Raw genomic sequence first — 16,827 nt, forward strand, 5'->3', positions numbered from 1 at the left:
TATTTCTTGTCTCTTCGTCATAGTTGAATATAATTTAGATAAACGATATCATATAACAGTGTGTGTGTGTGTGTGTATAATTAAATTTTAGGAATACATTATTATCAACGCATGCAAAGAAGAAGGCAAAGAAGAAGATTATTTAAAAATAAATAAATAAATATTATTGGATACAAATTCGGGATTTAAATATTCAAAGGTCGTTTTTGAGTTGCGTGAATTACGATAACTGCTATTTAATGGGAATTATTTTTATTTTTATTTTTTGTGGTCAACTGAGGCGGAGATCATCAGATGTTTTATAATTCCATTTATTTTCAAAGTTTTTAAATGCAATGAAAATGAAAGCCCCTGCGGCCATTGGAATAACGTAGACCAACTTTGCAATTCGTTGATTGACTAAATTTTTTTTTAATTATATGAGATACAACATATTATATGATATTCTAATTAAATTTATAATTACATAATTATTGAAATTAATTTATATCAAATCTTATCTATAATTGATATTTTTATTTTTTGTGGTCAACTGAGGCGAATATCACGAGATGTTCTATAATTTTATTTATTTTCAAAGTTTTTCAATGCAATGAAAATGAAAAAACCCCGCTGCCTTTGGAATAACGGGAGCAACTTTTTAAGGTAGTATTTACATTTTGAATTGGAGTAGAAATCTTGAAGAGTGAGAATCCTAAAATTAGGAATGTGGAATGAGAGTGGGAGTATGTTGTTTACTTACACTAAAGTTGGAGTATGAAATTATTTTGGATTAGAAGTAAATGGTTTTAAATTATAATTTTATCCTTATTTAAAGAATTATAATTTTTAATTACAAAATTAATAAAAAATATATTTAAAAAATAAAATATTTATTTTATTATATTTATAAATTATAAATTATAAATTATTATTATTCTTAATTATGTAAATCATAATTTTTTATTAATTTTAATTTGAATTATGTAAATAAAAAATTATTAATAATAGCAACACAAATGAAACATTATTATTGATAATATAGTACAAAATTAATATTTTCTTAAAATAAAATATTTATTATTATTAATTAAATAAATATAATAATATTATATTTTCAAATAAATATATAATATAGTAATATTATTAATTCTCTATGAGTATGATAATATTATTTTTAAGTAATTTTAACTTAAAATCAATGTAAATTATTATTTTTAACTAAATATAATAATATTATATTTAAATATGTTTAATATTATTATTTTAATAAATTTAATTTATAAAATAACATACTAATATTTTTTAAATATATATATTATTATTTATTTTATTTTATTAAATTTAATAAAATAAGTATGTTTATTATTATTTTTTTAATAAATGTAATTTATAATATAATATAATAATATTATTTAAATAAATATGATATTTTTATTTTATTTTATTAAACATTATTTATTTTATTTTAAATATAAAAGTAAAAAAAAAAAGAGGTGGAGTGGATTGATAGTTTTTATCTTTTGACTGACTTGATTGATTTCGATAAAAGCCTTCTTGATGTGGTCAGATCATGTCATGGCCTTTCCAGTTTCCAGCTAAGCTAATAGGCAATAACAGAACCAAATTATTTAAAAGTTCATTACTTCAAAAAAAAAATGAATAAATATTTAAGTTCATTACTACATGTTATATTAAGAAAAACAAAAATCAATTTGACAACAAGCTTTAATAAATTCGGGATCTACGAAATTAATTAACATAACTTCAATTAATGGGAATTGGCTAGGTTGAGAAATTTTTAATCAGTAGGCAACCAGAGGTTGAAGGGCATCCGCACATTTTTTTCCATACGTGTAAGTAAGGTTCGTATGCTCCTTCATTAATAAGCTGCCTCCAAAATCCAAATGATAAAAGACTTGGCAGGGGACCTGTTGGATTCTGGGTCATATCTTGTCCAGTCTAATTAATTTCTATTTTGCTTTTACTATTTAGGATTATATACTCCACAAGGTTCTTAAGGCTACGACACCTCAGGATCAATAATTGAACCCGTGCATCGATTCCTCTTCTTTTTTTTTTAGTAATAACTCTTTTTTTTATTATTGTAAATATAACTTCTGAAGGGAAAAAAAAAACTGAACTTGCTATAAATAATATAAAGTTAAGTGCACATGAAGCACCGCAACAAGACGCAGGAACATGTTAAAAAAAATAATTTTCATTGGTAAGAGATGACTTTAAAAAATGAATGGAAAGCAACATGACCTGGAAATGGAAAGAATAAAGAAAAAAAAAATTGATTGTGCATAAAAAGACAGAAGTGCCAGAACGCAAATGGTTGTCCACATTTTTCTACCACGTGAATTTTCTTTTAGATCCAGGTGTCTCGCCAAAAGTGATGTTGGCGTTTTTATTCCTCTATCTTTCAATATTTGAACACTATTAACATATTATTAAAAATAGAGAAAATAATATTCAATTTATATTACAGGGATCCGGCTATATTATAACTGTAATATCATACTACAGTTGCAATCAATCAATAAATCCACTTAAATAAAAGGTGCAATATTATATTCAAATGGATTCAATAATTGGTTGCTTTATACACATAACCAAGTCCTGCAAACACATCAAAAGACTATTATTCATGCTATTACCTTATGTAATGATGATATTTTGTTTGTAACATCATTTTTCTTTTACAATTGTCGTCCCATAAGCAAGTGGAAACCCAAAATATCATGCATCATAATTTGCCTTTTAGTACAAACAAGATGGACCGTGAACGAGTTGACTACTTCGGTTATTGTATCGTTCGACTTCGTGCTGCATCCCTATACTCCTTTTTTTTATTTACAATTTCTTTATTAATATCCCAATTACTTTCTAGTTACGCATGTATGTAATATGTTATTAGCAGTAATATTTTATACTTTAATATTTATTATAAAAACTTAATATTTGTTTTAAAATTTATCAATAAAAGTAAAATGCTCTGAGCCTGAGGGGACCACCACCACCCACTATCGGGCACGTGATCACTGTAGTATTTTGGTATTTGCCAACATTAAGTTTGGTACTACCAGAATCCTAGTCATTGACTCAAGTACAAATATCACTAAAAATAGAAGTTCAAATTTTTTAAAGTTAGAAACTTTGCTCCATTGGTTGATAATGGGAATTTCAACAATACTAAATTTGCGTTTGGCTGCCAAAATCACCATGCTAGATGACGCGATGAGTGGCTGGCAGTGGCAGAAGATTGTTGAGATATTTGCTGGTGACGAGGAATATCAATTTTATTTTAGGAAATTCAATTCGAAGAGGCATCTGTAACAAAAGAGTTCAATTTTTCTATTTTAATAAATGCGGGTAGAAATTTATCCTGTGTTCAAGTAATGGATAAGAGTTTGATAAAATATTATCTAAATAATATCGGAACCTGATCCCTTTTGAGTATAAAGAAGTATATTTGTACTACATTCCGTGTAATTTAAACCTAAGAAATTTTTTCTTAATTTAATCAATTAAACCAATTAAGCTATCAAATAAAAGTTTACGCCATCTTTTTTTCCATTTTTCTTTCCAGCGTGCATCCTCCAATGGCCATCGTAAAATCATCTGAAGATTATTAATATTCTAACTTCTTATGTACGAATATGATGTTAATTAACGAATGGAATGGAACTAGATATAAAATTAAAAAAAAATGATAACTGAGAAAAAAGATGGGCAAGGGAGTGCGAAATAAAAAGGAGAACAATTTTCATTCTTTTGATTGAAGGTCAGTACTACGTTATGTTAATCGTAACATACACCACACACAATAATAATAATAAATCTCATTATGGATACCGTTATTGTGTGGATGTATGTTACGATTAACGTAGCGAAAGGGTTCTTTGATTGAATCAATCAAGAATCAAAGTTTGTAGTTGATGTGTGGATAAAAATTGTTTTTGTGGAGCCATATCTGTCAAAATTTGTTCAACACGCAATGCTACATCATAGGAACATTGGGAAAGTACATAACTGTAACCATATATATACAAAATGTCAGCAACCGACATCTTCCTTCTTTTTCATGACCTTCCTCGCGTATTATAAGGTCGTTTACTTTTGAGTTGCGTGAATTATGATAACTGCTGTTTAATGGGAATTATTTTTATTTTTATTTTTTATGGTCCAGCGGGGGCGAAGATCATGAGATGTTTTATAATTCTATTTATTTTCAAAGTTTTTAAATGCAACGAAAATGAAAGCCCCGCTGCCTTTAGAATAACGTAGACCAACTTTGCAAGTCTTCGACTGACTGGAATTGATTTCGATAAAAGTATTCTTCATCTGGTCAGATCATATCACGGCCTTTCCAGTTTCCAGCTAAGCTAGTAGGCAATAATAACACAACCAAATTATTTAAGTTAATTATTTCAAAAAAAAAATATTATTTAAGTTCACTTCCATTTTTCTGGTGTGCTCAGCTGTTCTACATGTTATACCAAGAAAAACAAATATCAATTTGATAACAAGCTTTGATAAATTCAGGATCTGCGAAATTTAATCAACATAACTTTAATTAATGGAATTTGCTAGGTTGAGAAATTTTTAATTAGCAAGCAACAAGTGGTTGAAGGGCATCCGCACATTTTTCATATGGGAGTCCCTATGTTACATTGAATGTACCATACACAACTCACAAGAACCACATAAATTATGGGACCCACATAATTGTGTGGTTCTTATTGATTGTGTATGGTACATTCAATGTAACATAGCAAAATCCTTTTCATATACGTGTAAGTAGGATTTGCATGCTTCATTAACGATTAATTGTATTATCTTTATTATTATTATTTTTTTATTATTTAGGATTAAATACTCCGCAAGTTTCTTGGTGCTACTACGGCACCTCCTGATCAGTAACTGAACCGTGCATCGACCCCTCATATATATTTTTTTTGGTTATTAGTAATAATTTATTCATTATTAACTAGTAACATTTTTTATTGTAAATATAACTTTTGCTTTCGTTCAATTTATGTTACGAAACAAATAATAATAGTTATTATTATTATATTACTATTAAAAAAAGTTAAATTTATTATAAATAATATAAGATAGTGGTTATTGTGGAATTACTCCACCAAATAACACTAGTGATGGTCTTTATATTATAATAATAAATTTAATTAGATTTAATATTTATTTTTATAATTATACGGTCATCATTAATATTCTATTGTAAAATAATTCTACTATAATCGGACCCATAATATAAAGTTAAGTGCAGATGACGCACGGTAACAAGATGCAGGAATATGTTAAAAAAATTAATTTTCATTAGTAACAGACGACTCATATTAGCGCCTGCCAAGAAAAAATATCGAGCATAAGAAGACAGAGTTGCCAGAACCCATATTGATATTGCTTGTCCAGATCTTTCCACCACGTGAATTTTCTTTTAGATCCAATTTCCTCGCCAGAAATGATGTTGACGTTTTTTTGCAATATTTGAACGCTATCAAGTAGGGATGGCAAATTGCGGGTTTGGGCCGGGCTTTTCAAAGCCCAGGCCCAAGCTCACATTAGTTAAACAATGTCCAGGCTCTTCAAAAGTCCGTCTAAGTTGGACGGGCCGAACTCGGGCTGGGCCTAGGCGGGCCTGGACCGGGCTCGGATTTTTTAAATTAATTATAAAATATTTAACTTAAAGATAATAATATAATATATAAATAGAATAATAGTCAAATACATTAAATATTAGTAATACAACCTAATAAAATAATAAATACTAATATAAAAAATTAAACTAATTTAATATTTTGATTTTTTTTCTTTTTTATTTAAATTAAATTTATTTTTTATTCATAAATTTAGAAAGCCTGGGCCAAGTCCAGGTTTTTTTGCTAAGTCCTTGTCCAGGCCCAACATATGCAGGTTTTATAATTTTTAGGCCCATATCCAGGCCCACCCCCTGCGGGCCGGGCTTTAGGCCCGCGGGCCTGTACTGGGCTGGGCTTGGTCGGGCCTGGGCTGGGCTTGGTCGGGCCTGGGCTGGGCTTGGTCGGGCCTGGGCCGGCCCAGGCTTTTTTGCCACCCCTACTATCAAGGTACAATTACTAAAACAGAAAATAAGGTATTATTTATATTGCAATATCATTGTAACACATAAAAGACAATATTATTCATATTACAATACAATTATTTTTTTTGTCTTGATGACATTTTGTTAGTAATATCATTTTTCTTTTTCAACTTCAGTCCTTTAATGCCTATGCGTATGGAAACCCATAATTTCATAAATCAAATTTTGTCTTTTAGTACACACAAGATCGACGGGAACGAGTTGACGATTTCGGTTTTATTATGTCACTAAACTTCGTGCTGCATCCCGATGCTCTTTTTTTATTTACATTATCTTTAAGTATGTAATATGTTATTATTAGCAAATATAAAAATGTATATAGTTGTGGATCCAGCTACGGTACCACAGTGGTACCGTACCACTACTTTCATCTTTTGTACCAGCACTATTGTAAATTTTCATATAATCTCTTTCACTTATTTTTATTTAAATTTTTTTTTATAAATATTAAGTTAATTTCTACTGCATCCACATGAATATTTTAGTTGGCACCTTATATTATTTATTATTTATAAATTTTTATTCTATATTGCACTTGTATCACAATACAAAATAAACCCCAAAACTCTTCTCTCTCAAAAGCTCTCTCTTCTTGAGAAAGCTTAGAGAGTAGGAGCGTAGCTGAGCCTGAATGGCTCATTAACTCACTCTTATTGAGTGTTTTGTTAATCTTTTCTAAAGTTCCTTTAAAGCTTAAGTCTTCATTACAGTAGTTCGAATGTCATAATTGCATTAAAAAAAGGTGGGTGAGCATTCTGGTCTATTAAAATGGAGACCGAGGAATTAATTCGAAGATGCAAGTCAATATCTTTAGAGGAAGCAGAAGAAAATAAGTTCTCTTTTAAAGGAAAAATTAAAGAAAAGGGAATAGAAGTAGCAGCGGGCTGCTTAATTGGAAAAGTTCTGCAAACAAGAGAAATAAACACAGAGGGGTTGAGAATTGCTCTAACTCTATTTTGTTTGTTTATTTTATAATGGTTTTAGTGGAATAAATTAAATTATCTTCTTAACTCTATTTTTTTAGGTTTTATTTTTGAAACTTTGAGGATCTTTTTATTATTATTATTATTATTATTGTTGTTGTTGTTGTTGTTGTTGTTGTTGTTGTTGAACTTCAAGAATTAAAGATGGAATGAATTTTGAACATTTTTATATTTTGTTGAGTATTGAAATTATCATAAAAAATTCACTTAAGGCCCATATATTTTAAAGCCGGCCCTATTACCAATGATAGATGACGCGGTGAGTGGCTAATAGTGGCAGAAGGTTGTTTGAGATATTTGTTGGCAACTAGGGATGTCAATTTTATTCTTGGATATCCAATCTGAATAGGTATCCACAATAAACGAGTTTCAATTTTTATTGTTTTAATGGATGAGGGTAAAAATTTATCCTCTGTTTAATTAATGTGTATGGGTTTGGTAAAATGTTCCATTATCTGTATAACATCTGAATCAGAAGAAGTTCTACAATACATCATACATCAAGGTAGCACAACCAATTAAATACATGTATGATATGTGTTTTTGAATTTTATATAACTACCAATTGCATACACATTCTTAAAATAAATGCACACATGTAATAATATTTTTTATTTGTTGCATGACTGACATGATACCTTAAAAATATTCTAGAATTTCTCCCGAACTAGATATCTTTTTGAGTATAAAAACATATATTTGTACTACATTTAGTATAATTTAAATCAAAGAATTGTTTTTAATTTAATCAATTAAACCAACTAAGCTATCAAATAAAAGTTTATATTTTTCCAAGACTACCCTTACTGCAATTTCTTTCCAGCACACATTCTCCAATGATCATCATAAAATTATTTGAAGATTGTTAATATTCTAATTTCTTATGTACGAGTATGATGTTAATTTAATGAACGGAATGGAACTATATATAAAATAAAAACAACCGATGGGTAAGGGGAGGGGAGTGCCCTGGAGAAGCTATGCAAGCATACGAAGCTGTAGCTTGACATGCTAAGGATGCAAAGATCTTTGTTTATCTACATATTCCTTAGTGTACAAATGACAATATGTGGATATCGAACGTTTACGAACCTCCTCGTTTTTTCCCTTTTTCTTGGATAGAAGAAGATGCAGTAAAGTTGGCAGTAGGATATTAATCGTTATTACTATCAATTTGCTTCGACTTTCAGTATATCTAGACTCTGAAAATAAGTACCAAATCAGCCAGGGTTCATTTGAAAATTGACCGAGAAAATGACGGTGATCGAAGGATGATAGATAACAGAGGCGCCCAGCTTTGCTTTTTAAATAGGAAAGTACAGCGTCTGGGGGTATTTTGGTCAGAGCAAATCAATTTACGTTGATATATATAAGAATTTGAATTTTGAAACAAAATCGGCTAATGCTGGGCGGGGCAGAGGAGTTGCGTCTGGTGTGAGTATGAATTTCTCCTCTTCCTCTTAAGCTGACTGTAATCAACGACTTCAATTGATTATCATCGTCAATTCACTGAGATTGAATAAAGAGTGGTTGAGTGAGGAGAGGACTGAGGCTGAGCTCAACGCCAGGAACACACTCGCTAGCCTTCAGAGCAATGAGGCCTCCACTTTGCGTAGACCCCACCGATCTCTTCGTCGGCGAGGACATCTTCGACTATCCAATCGCCGCTTCAACCTCCCTCCACTCATATCTAGCCACGTCAACACTAATAAATCCTCCGATCTCACCGGGTTTTTTATTTAAATATCATCAATTTACCCTTAAATGCTAAATTTATACCCTATTACATACATATACCTCATGAAGATAGGAAAAGTAAAAAATAACCTTAAAAAAACTAAGAATTCACATCTTTCTTCCCTCCATGGCTTCTCTTTTTTGGGCTTCTCTCACCATTCTCTATTTTTCTTCTCAAAATTTCCCTCTTTATTTTCTTCTCTTATCACCATTTTTCCTCTTTTATAGCTTCCTTCTATCTCTCCATTTCATTATTTGACAGTTTCCTTACTTGACTTTAGCTCCAATACAAAGGTTTTTGATAAAAATAAACAATTAAGAAGGTACATTATCAAGGTATGTTTGAAATACATTCTATTTATATGGTTAGGTTTTGATTTCATTTCATTATAAGTGTACTTGCTAATGATTTATGAATTTTAGTAGTACATTATTCATTTTTTGTGCTTGTACACACACACTATTTCATAGAATGTAGGGATTTAATACTACATTTAAGTTATGAGTGATTGAAGAATCAGTGCAGGAAGAAGTCGGGTACGAAGTCGGGTAAATCGAGAATTTAGTCGAGTAAGAATTGGAGATAAGTAAGTCGAGTATGGTCGGGTAAGAAGTCGAGTATGAATATTAAATGAGTCGAGTAAGCATATTAAATAAGTTGAGTATATGGTCGGGTAAGAAGTCGAGTAAGAATATTAAATGAGTCGAGTAAGAATATTAAATAAGTCGAGTAAGCATATTAAATAAGTCGAGTATATAGTCGGGTAAGAAGTCGAGTAAGAATATTAAATGAGTCGAGTAAGCATATTAAATAAGTCGAGTATTAAGGGTCAAATAATAAGTAAAAGTCAAGTAAATTTTTTGAACAAGTAGAGTAAGATTTATGTAATTTTTAAAGAGGTCGAGTATTAAGTCGGGTAAGTTTATTGAGTCGAGTATTAATATTTTTAAAGAAGTCGAGTGTGGAGTCTGGTAAGTTGAGCATTCAGTTGAGTAAGAAGTGAAAGCAATTGAATAAGTCGAGTATCTAGTCGAGTATAAAGTCGGGTATGAAGTCTGGTAAGTTGAGCATTTAGTCGAGTAAGAAGTGAAGGCAATTGAATAAGTCGAGTATCTAGTCGAGTACAAAGTCAGATATGAAGTCTGGTAAGTTGAGCATTCAGTCGAGCAAAAAGTAAATGCATTGAATAAGTCGAGTATTAAGTTAAGTAATGTTTTAAATAAGTCAGGTAAATGTCAAGTAAGTTTTTGAACACGTCGGGTAACAGCTACGTAATAATGTTGAGTAAAAATTCACGTAATAAAGTCAAGTAAGTGTATTTAATAAGTCAAATATTAAGTCCAGTAAATGTCAAGTAAGTTATTTAACACATTGGGTAAGAGGTGAGTAATAATGTTCAACAAAAAGTCACTTGATCAAGTTGAATATATCAAGTATTAAGTTGAGTAATATTTATAACAAATCAAGTAAAAGTTGAGTAATTTATTACAATTAAAGTAAAAGTTATGTAAATTTTTAAAGAAGTCGAGTTAGAAGTCGGGTTAGTCGAGTATTTTGATGAGTAAAAAATGAGTTGAGTAAGTCAAGTAAGAAGTCGAGTTAGTGTGTTGAATGTCGAGTATTAAGTCGAGTAATTTTTAAAAATAAGTCGAGTAAACGTCAAGTTATGAACAAGTCGAGTAATAAGGTCGAGTAAGTCACTTAATCCATATTTTTTTTACTAAATTTTCTCTAATGATGGCAGTGTCTTCACTCGTTAATGACAACTGTACGTGTTCCTATATTGTATAATGGTGAATGGACTCAGGAAAATGGTGAATATAGATTTACCGGTACTCAGATACGGGGTATTAAAGTGCCACATTTAACTACACTTGAGCAACTTGCCGAAAAAGTGGCAGAAGTGATTTCTATTGACCTTTCTAAATTTGTTATTAGCATGAAGTTCAAGTTCAAAACATCGTCAGAGCCTTTCCCATCTATGGAAATTTTGAATGATTGTGATGTAGAATTTTTTTTTGAAGAAGCTAATAGCGGTTTCAGAAATCTTCTTTGCATCACTTATGAACGTAGGGTAAATATTATCGAGCCTAATGGCGATATAAGGGCAGAGAATAGTCCACCTGCAAGACACCTTTCTTGGGAGGAGAGTCACTATTATCCAACTGTTGATTTATCAGCTTCCCAACTTGAAGTTGACAGAGTTAGAATATAAGATGATAGTTTTATTCCTCATCCAACTGAGGTCCATCTTGATGTCGAAGACAGAATGGTACCGGATATTGAAGCACGAATTGTCCATCTTGATGCCGAAGACATGACACTACCGAATATTAAAGTAAGAACTGATAGTCCACCGGTGTTGACCATAATTCAGCCACGGTGTAGTAACAACTATTTGCCGAGACTTGGTTTGCTGGCTAGTAATAATTCAATAAGCACAAATGATTCGTTCCTTAGTGTTGATAATTTAGTATCAAATGAAGTTGGTGATGATAGCGATGGATTTATGGAAAGACAACAATTTTCCTCCAAAGAAGTCTTGCAAGGCAAGCTCAGTGCATATGCTATAACAAGAAATTTTGAATATAAAACATTTAAGTCTGGTAAGAATCTACTTGTTGTCACTTGCGTGGATAAAAACTGTAAATGGCGTCTTCGTGCTGTTAAGGTCAATAATTGTGGTATGTTCGAAATTAGGAAGTATTTCCATGTACATTCTTGTTCCCATGATGTCTCGAAGAAAGATCATCGCCAAGCTTTTGCGAAACTAATTGCCCAAAATATTCAGTTTAAGTATGATGGTTCATCTTCTTCATATAGGGCTGTAGACATTAGACAGGATTTTCAGCAACAATATGGTTACGATATAAGTTATCACAAAGCATGGAGAGCAAGGGAATGTGCAATACAAATTGTTCGAGGTTCACCTGAAGAGTCTTACAAATTGCTTCCACAATATATGACAATGTTGTAGATAATAAACAATAGTTATTATATGCATTGTTTAACATATTCATTAAAGTACCTAACAAAAATTATTACTGCGCTAGATATCCATGATCTTGGTTTGCATAATAGACGGAAGAAGTCTTTATCTGCGTCGTGGACGGGCCACCTTATTGTCAAATTACCATAAAAAATAAGAAATATTATTACATAGCAACTTGAATAAATATAATTAATCCTAAAATAAAAATAAAAGAAGAAATAAATATAATTAACCCTAAAATAAAAAGAATAAAAGAAACTTATGGCTCCATATTGCCATCACGCATCCAATCATCAAAGTTTATTGGACCTTTTGCTTCAGTTACTGCATCCTTTCGTGACTTCTTATAAGGGTCAGTGTAAGGTGTGCTAACATATACTGATTTTTTTCTCTTTTTTCTCAGATAATGTTGTTCTAATGGAACACAATCTTGTTCTTTGCATCCTTTTTTGTCGTGAGATTTGCTAAAAATTTCATCAGTAATGTTAATTACACCATGTACAGGTGGCTGTATTACAGGTAAATAAAACAAAATTTAGAATTTTGTATATAATTGCTAGTAACTAATTTCAACATGAACTAAATTTAAATTTACCAACCTCAACATCAATTTTATCGGCATCTACATGAGCAGCCCCTGTGGTTTGATGATCATGTGCAAATGGCTGTATTACCGATAAATACAATCAAATTTAGAATTTTGTACATAATTGTTAGTAACTAAATTCAACACGAACTAAATTTAAATTTACCAACCTCAACATCAATTTTATCGGCATTTACATGAGCAATCTCTGCGGTTTGGTGATCATGTGCAAGTGGCTGTATTATGGATAAATACAATCAAATTTAGAATTTTGTTTAACATTGTTGTAACTGTGTTCTTCAAGCTTAACATTGTTGCCTCGAATGACAAGCGACCCCATGGATAATTATTAAATTCTTTAAAGTTGTCTAATAAACGAATATGGAGGTCATCAATCTTATTCTTGGGCTCCTTTCCTAGCAACACAGACTCCAAGAAATATAGCATGGCGAACTTGACCATCAAGGTATCATCATTGGACTGGGCTGTTGAAAAAGCTTTCTATAATTATTTTTGAGTAAATTCATGATTGCCCCCCATGAACACATCACATATATTATCAGCATTGTCTTTCTCATGTACTAGAAGATCATGTTCTTTATGGCATTTCAATCTCGTAATTAAGGCAAACGCAAGCATAGAAAATCTGCACTCTTTTTGTCCTATTTTGAAGTACATTGCCTTATCAGTTGATCTCAGATACCGTAATAATAATGCATGAACAATTTGGCCAGCGAATTTTAGATCTTGAAGGTACACAAAATGACCAAAGCATGTTTCCTTAAATACTTCATATTGTTGCTCTGTGAGACGTTGCTTTATAAGTGAAAGTGCCTTTAATGATGACATATTAGACACTTTTACTAAAACCGCATTCTGATCGTCGTTATCTAAATTATCATCGGATGGCATGGTTTTTTTTTGTATATAGTCCAGAACCTATAGGATCAAGCAAAAAGTTTTATCTAGAGGTTAAATGGGTTATAAACTAATCATACGAAGCTTGATAGTAAACAATTCAAATGTTATTAGGCTAATAACATGCCAACAACTATTTTCCAGCTCATAATTGAACTCTAACCCTGATTTTAGAACACAACACATATAGATTCTTACACTACAATCCTTAATTTCACAAATTTCCAGAACAATATGTTTAAAACAAAATTCAAAACAATAATCAATAAAAGGCAGATCCAATGAACACAATCAAATAACCTTTAAAATTGAATCATAATGTTTCAAAACTAAACACATCCTTTCTCCAACCGCAAAGCAAAAATTGGGAAAACTAACTCACATGATTCTTTAATCAACTTTTCTTTAACCACATTGTTGCACTCAAACAAAAATAAGAATACAAAATCCATAGAGGAAATAAAATAAATTTGAAGTTCTTCAAATAAAAATATATTGTCTGACATTTGTTTTTGTATGTCTCTTCGTGATATATTGTATTACATTGTTCATGTTATACTTCTAATTCTTTCCATTTTCAGTAATTCCATAAATTATACCCAATTCACTAAATCACTTACTATTTTCAGCAAAAACCCTAAAAGTTTTCTTTGAATATTTGTAGGAGAAAGAAGAAAATGAAAATTACTTACCTAGTAACCAATGACGGAGGCAAGACAAGGTGGTGGTGACACGGTTGAGGCGGTGGTGATAGCTGAAGTGCAGAATGGGTAGGGAGCCACTTGTTCTTCAAGGAGTTTTCTCTCTTGTTTTTGTTTACTCGACTTTGTGATTTTGGGTGGGAATCGATTCTGTTTTGTTGGCTTTTATTAAGGTTATTTTTGTATTTTCCCTGATCTTTTTAAGTATATATGTGTAAAGTTAGCGATTTTAATAGATGGAAGTATATTTTGGGTATTTTGAGGGAAACCAGGTATATCCCACGCAATTCGCTCGATCTCACCTATCGCTCTAGATTCCCCCTCCACGACTCCGCTGATTCCATCGGCCTCTCCGGCCTCCTCGTCCTCCCCGGCTCCCCCAAGCCTTCGGGTCCCTATTCTCTTTTTCTTTTTCTTTCCTAATTTTCTTTATTTAAAAAATAAAAATTATAATTATTCGTTTTCCTTTTTGTTAAATTAACAATTGTTATTTGGGAGAGACGTTTTGTAGCTACATTAGTATCAACAACAGTTCTACTTTAGAAGTCAGAGATGTTGTTCTTAGGGTAAGTGTTTTTTTTTTTCCCCAAATAATTTCATTTCAAATGAAGGACATGTTTAGCTTAAATTAAAAAAAATAAAAAATTAATTATTTCCGTTAAATAGGCAGAAATTCAAACGGATAGGCAGAGGATCCTCCTATCCTTTAAGGTGAGAATAATTTCATTTCTAATAATTTCATTTTTAGAGGCATGCTTTGAGAATCATACAAAATTAAATCTTTATATGGACCAAGTTGAGTTTGAGCCTGCCCAGAATTGGAGTGCAACAATGTTTAAAGCTGATGGACCCCATTCTGATTACAATGCTCAAAGTAGGTATGTCCAGATAAATTATACTGGGTATTTTGAATTGAAGATTGTGTTCTGTGTTTCTTTTCATTATTAAATATTTTTTAATCCAAATTTTCATGTACATTTGTTATTTACAAAATCCGATCTCTCGTGCTTTTCTTTTTATTGATTTATCATATTCTGGCAGAGAGACATCTATGGTACCAGTACTCATCAGATCTGGTAGAGGGATTCACAACTATCTATATCAGTTAAAAATGTTGTCACATGGTTCTTCTTCACAAGTGAAAGTTCAAGAAAGTAACGTTCTTGGTAAACTTCAAATAACATGGCGTACAAATTTGGGTGAACCTGGTCGCCTATAGACACAGCAAATTCTTGGCACCGTAAGTGTATTCTTTAATAATTGAAGAAAAAGAAAGCTTAAAAATTGTTCAGATGAGATTATTGAAGATAAAGCTATAATAAAACAAAGCTACAATTCTTACAGAAAAAAATAAAAATCAGTCTTGAGTCTAATAAACGAGATATTTATAAAATTACAGATGTAATAAACTCAGCAGATTAAGACTCAGATAGCAATGAAATTTAAAAAATGATTAATAATGTGTTTGAATTCTATAAAAAAAGAGTGCAAAAGAGACGTTACATGGAATTTGATTGAGTGCTGTGTAATTGAATTTGAATTTTAAAGGTTTCAGAAATGTTAACTCATATGCAACACATTTCTCTGCAATCTCGGTATGTATGGCATATGGAAGCGCTCTTATCTGGTAGATGTTGTTCTAAGTGTCTTGAAACTTCCATTTACAACCCATCACTAGCAAGAAGATTGAGCTGAATGTTGTGGACGTTCCTTCTGTAGTTGGCATAGATTAACCATTCCTGGTAATTAGTGTTTCAATTTCATAGCATTTTGCTTATGAACTCCTGTATACCCTCTTCAGTAAATATCATTCATTTCTAATGTTCATTCATATGGTATCCTCTTTGGATTTGAACTCAACTTTCCTTTTATGTGGCCTATGCTTTTAAGTCCATATGGTATCCTCTTTGGATTATTTTCTTCAATTGTTAGTGCTGCACCAAGCTAGTGATGGTTTGGAAGTTAAACTGTAGTCAGTGCTTGATGCAGTTAAAGTTGAAGCTCACAGACCAGACGGACAAGGAACAGAGCCCCTTTGAAATTTGGCTATCACAAAATGATTCAGATGAGGAGAAAGCTGTTATAATTAACGGTCTTCGGGTAATGGTAACACAATTTGAGGGTTATCCAAGATCGTTTGAGGTCCATGGCAAAAGCTGAGAATCCAAACTTCTGTCCTGTGCAGATTCAAGCTTAAAAGCAACAATTGTCTAGGGCGGTGAGGTCACACTGGTCAGTTTGACAGTTCTATTTGATAAACACATGGAATACCAAAGTGTTGAAAAAAAATAGAGGTATTGTGTACATTGATTAATTGCTCTGTAAAAGTTTGTCCACTATGATAAAGTCAAAAATTGTTGTTTGAATATGGGGTGTGGATTTTGAACCGGGACTGTTTCGGATCTGAATAAATGGAAGCAGCAATAACATTGACGTAAATATGCATATGGTGTACATTGATCAATTAATGACAATTTTAACGGGGAAAATGAAACATAGCTTATAGTTCATACTAGTTCATACAACATACATCACAAAAGGTCAAATATTTGTTGATGCCAATGTTAAAATGAGCAAAATTGTGGTAATCATATCAGCAAGCAAAATACCATAATAATATACTGTTTCTGGCAAGGAAACACCTTGAATCAAATAAACCTAAGAGAAAGAAGCCATGTGCCATGAGAGATCAAATGAATTAACACAAGTTTCATGTGCCAAAGAAAAGATTACTCATCTTCTTTCATTTATTATGAATTTATAAATTTTCAGAGTAAAA

The 16,827-nt window shown here is 31.3% G+C and overlaps 1 pseudogene; it reads left to right on the plus strand.

Annotated features, from left to right (window-relative positions):
• Nucleotides 1-14,049: 14,049 nt before the first annotated feature.
• Nucleotides 14,050-16,208, plus strand: LOC18055852 (annotated as a pseudogene).
• The last annotated feature ends 619 nt before the right edge of the window (nt 16,209-16,827 follow it).

The sequence above is a fragment of the Citrus clementina genome, unplaced genomic scaffold (genome assembly GCF_000493195.1).
Source record: "Citrus clementina cultivar Clemenules unplaced genomic scaffold, Citrus_clementina_v1.0 scaffold_1, whole genome shotgun sequence".
NCBI classification, from domain to species: Eukaryota; Viridiplantae; Streptophyta; class Magnoliopsida; order Sapindales; family Rutaceae; genus Citrus; species Citrus x clementina.